The 10,120-nt window shown below is 41.6% G+C and overlaps 1 protein-coding gene across 1 annotated transcript in view; it reads left to right on the top strand.

The window, feature by feature from the left end:
* The first annotated feature begins 282 nt into the window (after positions 1-282).
* The window catches only part of LOC103745611 (tripartite motif-containing protein 43-like), a 36,701-nt gene continuing 26,863 nt past the window's right edge, over positions 283-10,120 (top strand). The window contains exon 1 of the mRNA XM_017801782.1: positions 283-333. The gene's annotated coding sequence lies outside the window, so the exon portion shown is untranslated. The remainder of the gene's footprint in view (positions 334-10,120) is intronic.

Raw genomic sequence — 10,120 nt, 5'->3', positions numbered from 1 at the left:
AGGCACTTTGAAGTAAAGGCTAGCTTTCCTCTGGCACAGGCAGCGGGAGGCCTAGAACACCCGCAGGAGTGAAAGGCACTTTGAAGTAAAGGCTAGCTTTCCTCTGGCACAGGCAGCGGGAAGCCTAGAACACCCGCAGGAGGCGTGGCCGCAGACCAGGAAGCGGGGCACCGGGCGAACTGGGACCCCACGGCGAAGCAGGGGCGGAGCTCCGGTGAGGAGATGGGCATGACGGCTGTCAGCAGCGCCAAGCGAAAACTGCAGGCCGAGCTGAAGCAGCGTCTACGGGCCTTGAACACCGAGGAGCGCCAGTCCCGCCTCCTTATCCAGAAGGTGAGAGGCTGCGGGGAGTAACAGCCGGGGCCTGGGCCGGGGAATCTGCGCAGGCGCAGCTCCCCACGCGTGCGTACACGTTCTCCCGGGGCGTGCACGTAATCTGCGCGCACAGGACTGTCCTGTGTGGGCTCCATACCTTGGGCAGGGGCATGTCTGTCAGGGTGGAGCTCCGGAGGGAGGCTCAGAGGTGCGAATTTGCTCCTTCCAAGGGAACTGTCTTTCCCGCTGTGGGGAAAGGCGTTGCTGCGAGCTTAGCGAGGGGGTTGGGCGTGGGGGTGTTGAACTCTGCCCTTAGACGCAGCTTTAATTAGTTCACACGTTTACAGTAACCGTGCATTTGCTTCCTGTTGGATTGTAGGGTAGGAAAGGTGATTGTTGCTCCTAAAGGAGCAGAGGCTGTAGAAGACAACAGATGGATAAAAAGATTACAAGCTGGGGATAAGGCTCAGTGGTAGAGTACTTGCTAGCATGGGTCCTCCTCTCAAACACACACGGTGGGGGCGGGGGCGTGTTGTAATGTAGTTAGTATGATAAACTGTAGGTGTGGAACACATAACCTGGGGGAAGGAGAATTAGAAAACAGTTTATAACATGTTTTGAGCCTTGCACGGTGACCCATTAACTGGAACTCAGACTTTACAAGTACCATAGGAGCCTGGAGACTTTGAGGTCATCTTCATGGCCAGGAATTTGAGGCCTGCCTTAGCTACAACAGAAAACAAACACGAAGACACAAAGGGTGTTTGAGATAAGTTTTGCAGTGCAGGAGGAATTTTGTTAGGTAAGGGAAGAAATGAGGCTGGTGACCTGCACAGGACAGGGTGTTTTTAACATGGACTTTAGAATGACATAGATCTGGATTTAAACTGGTTCTGCTATTTTAAAAACTGTTAACAACCCTTATGAGCCTATGTGAGAGTTAAAGTGATGTATAAAATGGTGTAATTCCGTATGAGATGGTTTCACTGTGTAGCCCAGGATGGCCTTACAATCACAGTTCTCCTGCCCAGCTTTCTGAGGTCTGGGGTTACAGGTGCGTATCACCAGATCCAGCTGTTTGTGTATTTTTGATATGTCCTTCAGGGAAATGGGAGAGAAACAGGAAAGCAAGATCAAAAAAGGGAGAAAGTGGGGGAGGGAGAGAGAATATGAATACATGAGAATTAAGAGGCTGTTGTGATATTCAGATGGATGTAAATAAAGACTTAAACCAGAGAATGGACAATGAAAACGGGGGTCAAAGGAGGTAAGGAGAGGCTTGGTAACTTACTGAATGGAGGTTAGAGAGTATTAGTAGGACAGCATCACCTATGAGTCTAATATTTAGAGTTTGGGATAATGGTACTCAATATTACTAAGCATAAGGAACATAGAGGTTGGAGCATACTGTGGAAGGGTATGGGAGGTGAATACAGATGAGAGCAGTTTGGTTTCTCTGGTCATTTTTTTAAAAACGGAGTCTCACTATGTTGTCCAGGCTATTTCAGGCAATCCTCCTGTCTTGGCCTCTCAAATAATGACTGTACAGGATTACAATGAATAAAACCCAGGTGGGAATAGTAGCTAATATAGAGACAGACATATGACAGCAATATACTGACAGCTAAGAGCTGACTTCAAAGGGAGAAAGAGAAAGAAAGCAGATTCATTCTCAGTGATGTTTTATTGGATCCCAACTCACACAATGAATGTATTTCACAACTGAGTATATGCCATCAAGTCTTATGTTTTCTGTTACTTTTCATTTTAAATTACTGATTATAATTCACTACTCATTCATTGACCCAAAGGAGAATCCAGGCCCCAAGGATCAGTGCATAGTAATTACTCCTGTGCTTCGCCATAGGGATTATTAGTAAAGGTATTCAGTGACATCTTTCTGCAACTACTAAAAACAAATTCTTTTTGCATAGCACAGGGTCTCACTGTGTAGCCCTGGCTGGTCTGGAGCTCAGCAGGGATCCACCTGCCTCTCCATCCTGAGTGCTACACCACCATGCCCAGCCACAGTACCATTTTTATCATTTAGAAAAAGTTCAGCCTTATGACATACCTTGACTCGTTAATTGAGGTGAGGAAATTAGTGCTCCTTTACTCACCTTTCATTCTATCTGTTACTTTCTGACACCTTTCTATATCAAAGTTGTGTTTAAATTCTGACCTGTATATAATGAGTCTGCTGACCAGTATTTGTGACCCATTTCCAAGTTTGAAATTCCAGTAAAGAATACTTAGAGAATTTTTAAAAATAAACTTTATTTTTTTATGTGTATAAGTGTATTGCCTGCATGTAGGTAGATGCACTGTGTCGTGCAGTGCCAGAAGAGGTCAGAGGAAGGCGTCAGATCCCCTGGACCTGGAGTTATGAACAGTTGTTAACTGCCATGTCAGTACTTGGAATCAAACCTGGGGTCCTCTGCAAGAGCAGCCAGTGCTCTTAATGCTGAGCCATCCCTCCAGCCCCACTTACAGCATTTTTGTTATAGAGATCGTATTCACTGCCAAAGCCAAATTATATGACTGAATATGTAAGAAGAGCACAAATGATTTTATGTCGCTAGCTATGTGTGGCTAGGAGAGCGTTGTCTCATGTCTTTTACCCTACACTTGCTCAAAATCATACCATATTTTATTTGTTTATATTTGGAACATGTTCCGAATTTAGGTCTTTGCTTTTTCAAGTCTTTTTTAAAAATCTACCTTTACTTCTAGTTTTTGCAGAAGTAGAGTCAACTTATCTGTCAGTAGATTATTTTTCACCTTGCCTGTTAAAATACATCCTTGCAGCCACTGCCTTGGAGTTCCTGCCTCTGTGTTAGGGCTGTTTCTTGCATCATAGTTGTCTTTCTTCCATACTTTTACTACTCAACTTACTGGATGTCGTCAGCTAAATTATTTTAAAGACAGTTCTATGTGATTGGGTTAAACTGTCGTATTTTGCACATTAAACTATTTAATCTCACATTTGACTGATAATTTGAATTCAAGGTTTAAAGTATTTTTCTTATACTGCTCAATACCTAGTCATCCAGTCTAAAGACGGATTACTTTACCTATTATATCCTGATTATTAGTTTTCCTGAGTGTTTTTGTGGAAATCTTGTTAATTAGATAATAAAAATTCTAGGTTGACCTATGCTTTTTAACATTCTTCCTCGTTTTTTCCTATTTTTCTTCTGCTACTGAAAGACTTTCTCCTAAATTGTTTTCTTTTTGGTAATCACAGTTTTAATTCCAAATGATTATTTCTTACATCTCTAATTGCATCCTCTCCCTAGCAATCTATTGTTGTTTTATAGATTGAATTATTGTTTTTAGCTTATCTGAGAAAACTAATTAGAATCTCAAAATAGTCTGTTTTATGAATTATCTGTTTCACATTGAGTCATTTTTTCTCCCATTTTTACTTTTTAAAATATGCATTTTATATTTTAGTGTTTCAAACTGTTTGATAAGCATCAATTGGCTATGCATATTTACACTTTCGCTGGCATTGAACCCCGGACCTTGTACATGATAGTCAAGCCTTCTACCAACAAGTGACATTCTCAGACCTTATTTTCTGTGCATTGTTTGTGAATGAAAGTGCATTAGCAATAAGATTTCCTCTGCCTTTTGTAGACACTGGTTGGACATTTAAGCAAAGAATAGATTCTGTACATGTCCTGTGTCCATGTTTTAGTGCAGCTTTAGCTAGAAGTACTGTACTGTCTCCTCCCTCTGACAGGAATTAGTCAAATTTCTGCTTTTTTTTTTTTTTTTTTACCCTCACTGCTATAATGTATTTCCCTTCTTCTCACTTCTTTACAAATAGAAAGTAACTAGGACTGGGGGAAGATAAAAGCATAGGCACAGCCTCGCACTGAATTTTATCTGGTATCTCTTCCTGTTTATTCCGCTCTTGACTTTCTATATTCTGCTTTAAAGAGACTGAGAAAGACACTTGCTCATCTAGTGTCTGGGTGTCAAAGCTTCAGGCCTGCCCCAAATCTGGGTTTCAGTTTTTCGTTTGCTTTGCCTACGCCAGGCCTCACGACAGCTTTTACAGCTTTTCAGAAGACAGGAGATAACTTTCTTCTTTAGCCCTGGTTTGATATGCTCTGCTTAATTTCTCTTTCCCTTTGTGTTTGTACCCAACGTTAACTTGGCCTTCTATACCTGTATCTCTGTCTCTCTGCCAGTCATATTTGTAAGATGCTTTTGAATTACGCTCGTCTAAGGTTGGTGGATAGGTGGGAACAGAAAAGGAATGTAGGGGGAAAAGGGAGGTAAAGGGCTAACTTCTGAGTCTGGGTAAGTTCCCGAGATTTTATGATAAGTAAACCTAACTCCTTTCTGCTTGATGAATGATTCAATAAAATATGGATTTTTGCTCCAGAAACATGCCCCCCAACCCCCTCCCAGTTTAGTGAATTTTTTTGAAGACTTGATCAAACAGAATGGGATTGGTGATAAGCTGAGACAATTACAAGGCATGTTCTCTGCAGGGATCTTTGGGACTGGCTCAGAATCCTGCATGTAGAACAACACACAAACCATGAGGAATTAACTCAAGACACTTTACATGCAGAGTGAAGTGCTGTGTATTCACTCCAAATGTAGTAAAGATTCTGCAGAGGTAATAAAGTTAGGGCTTGAGTTGGGCTTCATTGGGTAAATTTAGGGATAAAGGCCCAATAATCCAAGGAGTAGAAGTTTTTGAGAGCCAAAGTTCAGAGAGAAAATAAACCAAAGACCCTGGAGGAAGTCTGTGAGATGACTACACTACTAAAGTGGGTAGGTGAGGATCAAGTCCTGGAATTCTGACGATGGACAGCTCGTCTCTTTTGTGACTTTTTAATGAGTTTCCATACCTACCAGAGTTAATGTACCAGAGGTAAAGGGGTCATACATGCAAGTCTTGCTTCCTGAACTAAAAGCTAGGCATCAGGACTTAACCATTGTCTAATTCACTGTGCCACTTTGCTTGGAGAAGGCTGAGAGAAAAGGGAGAAATTGCTAAGAGGAGTACTAATTTATAGAAGTACAATCTATCCCATCATTTCCCATTTAGGTGATTGCCCACAGTCAGTATCAAAATTCCAGAAGAACCGGTCGTGGTGGCACATGCCTTTAATCCCAGCACTCGGGGAGGCAGAGGCAGGTGGATCTCTGGGAGTTCAAGGCCAGCCTGGTCTACATAGTGAGTGCCAGGACAGCTGGGGCTATGAGGAGACCCTGTCTCAAAAAAGACCCCCCCAAAAAAAATTCCAGAAGAACTTCCATCTTTCTGAGCATGCAAGATGAAATTGAGATGGAGGAGATCATCAAGGACATTTTCAAACAAAGCAAAACCTGCTTCATCCCTCAGTACCAATTCAATACCAGTCACATGGATATGGTGAAATTAACATCACCTGAAGAAATTTCTTTACTTCCCAAAACATCCTGGAATATTCATCAGCTTGGTGGGGGAGATGTTTGGGAGGAGGCCTTGTCAACTGGTGAGTGTTTTGATGAGAGGAATGATGTCTTGGGGCCTATGGCCATGCCCCCTACATGCCTCCTCTTTCATCTGATCTTGGTAGCTAGGCAAGGTCAGGCATGGCTAATTTGGGAAAATTGATGTCTATTTTGATAATTTCACCAGACATTTAGTTTTTCTTCCCCCCCCCACTCTGTAGTTGAGACAGGGTCTCACTACTTATTCAAGGCTGGCTTAACTCTCTCAAACTCTTACCTCCCTACTACTGAGGTCACAGGGATGCACCACCATACTTGGCTTTCTTATTTTAAAAAATATGTAACTGTATTTTATGTGTATGAATGTTTTTCCTGACACAAGTGCACCTATGACTGCAATGCCTAAGGAGGCCAGAAGAGGGTGTCAGATCCCATGCAACTGAAGTTAAGACAGTTAACCATCATGGGGATGCTGGGAACCAAGTCCTGGCCTCTTCAAGAGTAACCGGACCAGTGCTCTTAGCTGCTAAGCCATCTCTCCAGGTCCTACACCTGGCTTTCTAACAGATATTTTCTGAATGGCTACTTTGTGTTATATGCTGTTTTAGATCTGGGAAGATAAGGTCCTTCCTGAACCTCAAAAGACTCACATTGGAGAGACAGAATTTTTTTACTAGTAGATTAGGTATCCACACTTGTAGTATGTCAACTATAAGTGTCAAATTAAAAGATTTAGCCAGGCGTGGTGGCACACGCCTTTAATCCCAGCACTCAGGAGGCAGAGGCAGGTAGATCTCTGTGAGTTCAAGGCCAGCCTGGTCTACATAGTGAGTTCCAGTCAAGTTGGGACTACAGGGAGACCCTGTCTCAAAAAGACCAAAAAAAAAAAAAAGATAATGAATATTACAAACTTAGAAGTTCAGGGACTGGTCTTGAAAATTTCCATCCCCCAAACTGGCTATTAATTTTCGTCTTCTGGCATCTATACATAACGATGTTTGTAGTAGCAGTGGCTTTTGCCACTGTGATCCTTGCAATCTTGTTTAAAATGAGATAGAGTCTGATACTTTAGTTTCTTGCAGCTGTAGTTCGAAGGCCAGCAATTCCTGCTTTTGTTTATAGAAGTGCCTGAGTCGGCAGTCTGGCTGTTGTCATCTCCTAACATCACACTCTCATTGTGGATTTTTCTTGTATCAGCAGCTTCATATGGCAAGTTCAGGGCTGGAGGATAAATCAGGCTTCACAGTGTTTGAGACAAGCTGATCAGACCCCAGATTATCCTCAGTGCAGCCTTCAGAATCTGCTTATCTTCCAGGTTTGCTTATGTTATTTTGGCATAGGGGAGAGTGAGCTTGGGTGTTCTCAATTGCAAGTAGAAATTCCCAAGCAAAAACTTCACATGAAGTATTTTTGTATTATGTTTACAGTAAAATAAGCCAGCTGGTAAATAAAAGAGGGGACATGTGGTGGAGTGAATGAGAGTGTCCTCCATAGGCTCCAAGTATTTGGACATTTTGTCCCTAGTCGGTGGCACTGTTTGGGAGGTCTTAGAAGGTCTGACCATGCTGGAGGAAGCAAATCACTGGGGGTGGCTTAGAGAGTTCTTAAGCCTTGTCAGATCTGGAGTCACTCTCTTGTTTCCTGTGCCTGCGGGAAGATGTGAGAGCTTAGCTTCCACTCCTCCTCCAGCCACCTCGGCCACCATGCCTCCCTGCCATGATGGAACCATAAGCTCAAATAAACTCTTCCTTCTATAAGTTCCTTTGGTCAGTGTTTCTATCACAGCAACAGAAAAGTGACTGATACAGTAATCTGTGTCTTTACTGAATTTATCCTTAAAGTGAGATCTGCTTAGAAACTTACATTAGCCAGGGATCTTTCCATTGAGAATTTATAATCCAGTTCTCCTGGCTTAAGCACAAGTGGGATGTTATGGTATAGAAACTGAAGAATACATAGAAGATCCAGCTTCAGGTACAACGGGTTTAGTTAGTTAGGAGTTGATCCCCTTCTCTCTGTGATTCATTTGGCATCTGTTTTGGCTTAATGTTCATTGTGGTCTGTGGCTGCTTGCCCTTGCACATTGTCTTTACTACTACCACTTCTAGCAGAAAAGAACAAGTTTTTCTAATAATGACAATAAAATTTGGGGCCTAACTCTCATTGACCTAAGTGGCCAGCTCCAAATTAATCACTATGGCTAGAGACATGGAATGGGTTAACTGGCCCAGGTCTTGTATGACTTTTCTTGACTGGCTTTCTGTGACCAGGGAGAAGGACACACTGTATCCTATAGCTATGTCTGCAACCCTATCAAACCACTGAGCTGAGGTGCAGGAGAGGTGAGAGTAACTCACCACTGGAAAAAAACGTGCTACTCTAGAACAAAGGAGAATGACTGTGACAGTGTCAAAAGTCAAACCATTTCTGGGATCCTGTGGAATAGGCCTTGCATAGCACTGTCAGTGATGGTTCTTACTTTCTAATTTTTTGGAGGCCATTTAGGAATTCATACTGCCTAAGAGTACCTGAGACACAACTTAAATAGGTGATTGTAAAGAACATTATAGCAATCCACTTTAATATTTTATAGTAATTAAAGGGGACAGTGTCAAGGGCAAGGACTTTGAATATACCCTTCCAGATTGATCAGATCAGTACATTTGGAGAGGTAATGATTAGCACATTGAAAGTAATTCATATTCAGCTGTCCCTCTTTCCTTCTATACTAGGGCTGTGTGGTATCTGTAAAGTTATGATGACAGTGAGCATGGGTTTCATGAAACTCTTTGACAAAACCATGGTATTCTTGAAAATAGGCTGAAGAAAGAAGAAGTGGATCATAACACGTACCCACCTGGTATGGGGTGGGTACATGTCGGGAAGCCTGGGGTTAAAGCAGCTGAGAATGGGGGAGTACCCACGTGTGCCCCAGCTTCTCTTTTGGAGAGTTCCTCAACAGCTCTTTGCAAACTTGGGACATTGGTGGAGCAACAAGTTTTAACTGTGACTCAAAATAGTAGAAGAGGGAAAATTATTGATTCTTTTAATGGGTTTATTAAAACCACAGCCTGTATTATAATTTTGTTTAAAGTCTCTGTAACCTGCAATAAGAGAGTCTTCATGTGCTTTAGGGAGTCACAGGGGAAGACCATGCAGTTGTACTTCATGAATGCTGTTTGTATACCCACCTTAATATGTTTTGTCATGAATTAGTCATGTGCATTGATATGAATACAAGCAAATAGAGGGAGACATCCAGTAAAAGACTCAATATATTAAAATTGTCATTCTGGTTCCTTCATCAAGTAATAAATATGGTAGGAACTGTGCATCTTGGAAAAGGAAATACAGTGAAATTAGTTCAGTTATTGAATATAGACTAGGGAGATTTAAAGTAAGGTTGGTGTCTAACTGCTGTTTCCTGTGACTCAGGGAGGTCTACAGCTAAGTGATGTTCCTTTTTGGAATTATAAGTGGAAGAAGTCCTTGGTTAGTATTAAACACAGACTGTTATAGGCTCAGAAATAATACCAATGAAAATTTGAAGCTGCTTTCATTGTTTTAAGGCTAAAAGAAAAGGTAGTGAAGTTAGCTGTTAGAGAGGAGAAGTGACTGGGAATGATAGTATATAATGGGAATTTCAAATAAGTGGGATTCCTGTGATAGAGATACTATGTCCTTTAAACACACCAGGATAGATAGAAGATTGCACCTATAGATGACAGCACCTTAAAGGGAGGTTAAAAAAAAAACCAAAAAACTTATTTTCAGGTAAACTAAGGACATTTTAGAAATTTTGAAAATTCATGAATATAAATCCCCCTTTTAAAATGATCATATTTGTATTGTTTAAGGGCTTATGGGACCTCTTGTCAACCACTTCTAGAGAAGGAGTCTATTCCTGGCAGAGAAATTTTAAATTTTTTTCTTTAGCTTATAATGTCTAGAAAGGCCAATATCCCCCTATTACATGATAACTCCTTTTAATCTCTCTTTATGATGTGCATGTACATACTGTAAGAAGCTTCTATATGGTAGCTTTCCACAAGGCTTTTTCTAAAAGCCTTTAGTTTTATTTATCCCTCCCTATACTCTGTCCTCGATTCCCCACCCCATTTAACCCTTCCTACTCTACTGTTCCCCTTTCCCCTTTCATATCACTGCATTTACCTCCCCTCCCAAGAATCCTCCTGCCTATCCACCCATGGATGTTTATTAGTTTCTTCACCTCTCTAAATTTTCCAAGTCTGGATTACCTCACTCCAGATGATTGATTCCAGTGAGTTTTACTAAATTATTGCTAGGAGAGTAAGACCCTCAACTATAGCAGAAACACATA

The sequence above is a fragment of the Nannospalax galili genome, unplaced genomic scaffold (assembly GCF_000622305.1).
Source record: "Nannospalax galili isolate Female #2095 unplaced genomic scaffold, S.galili_v1.0 scaffold964, whole genome shotgun sequence".
NCBI classification, from domain to species: Eukaryota; Metazoa; Chordata; class Mammalia; order Rodentia; family Spalacidae; genus Nannospalax; species Nannospalax galili.
The sequence above is the reverse complement of the archived record's forward strand: the minus strand, read 5'-3'. Positions and strand labels throughout refer to the sequence as shown.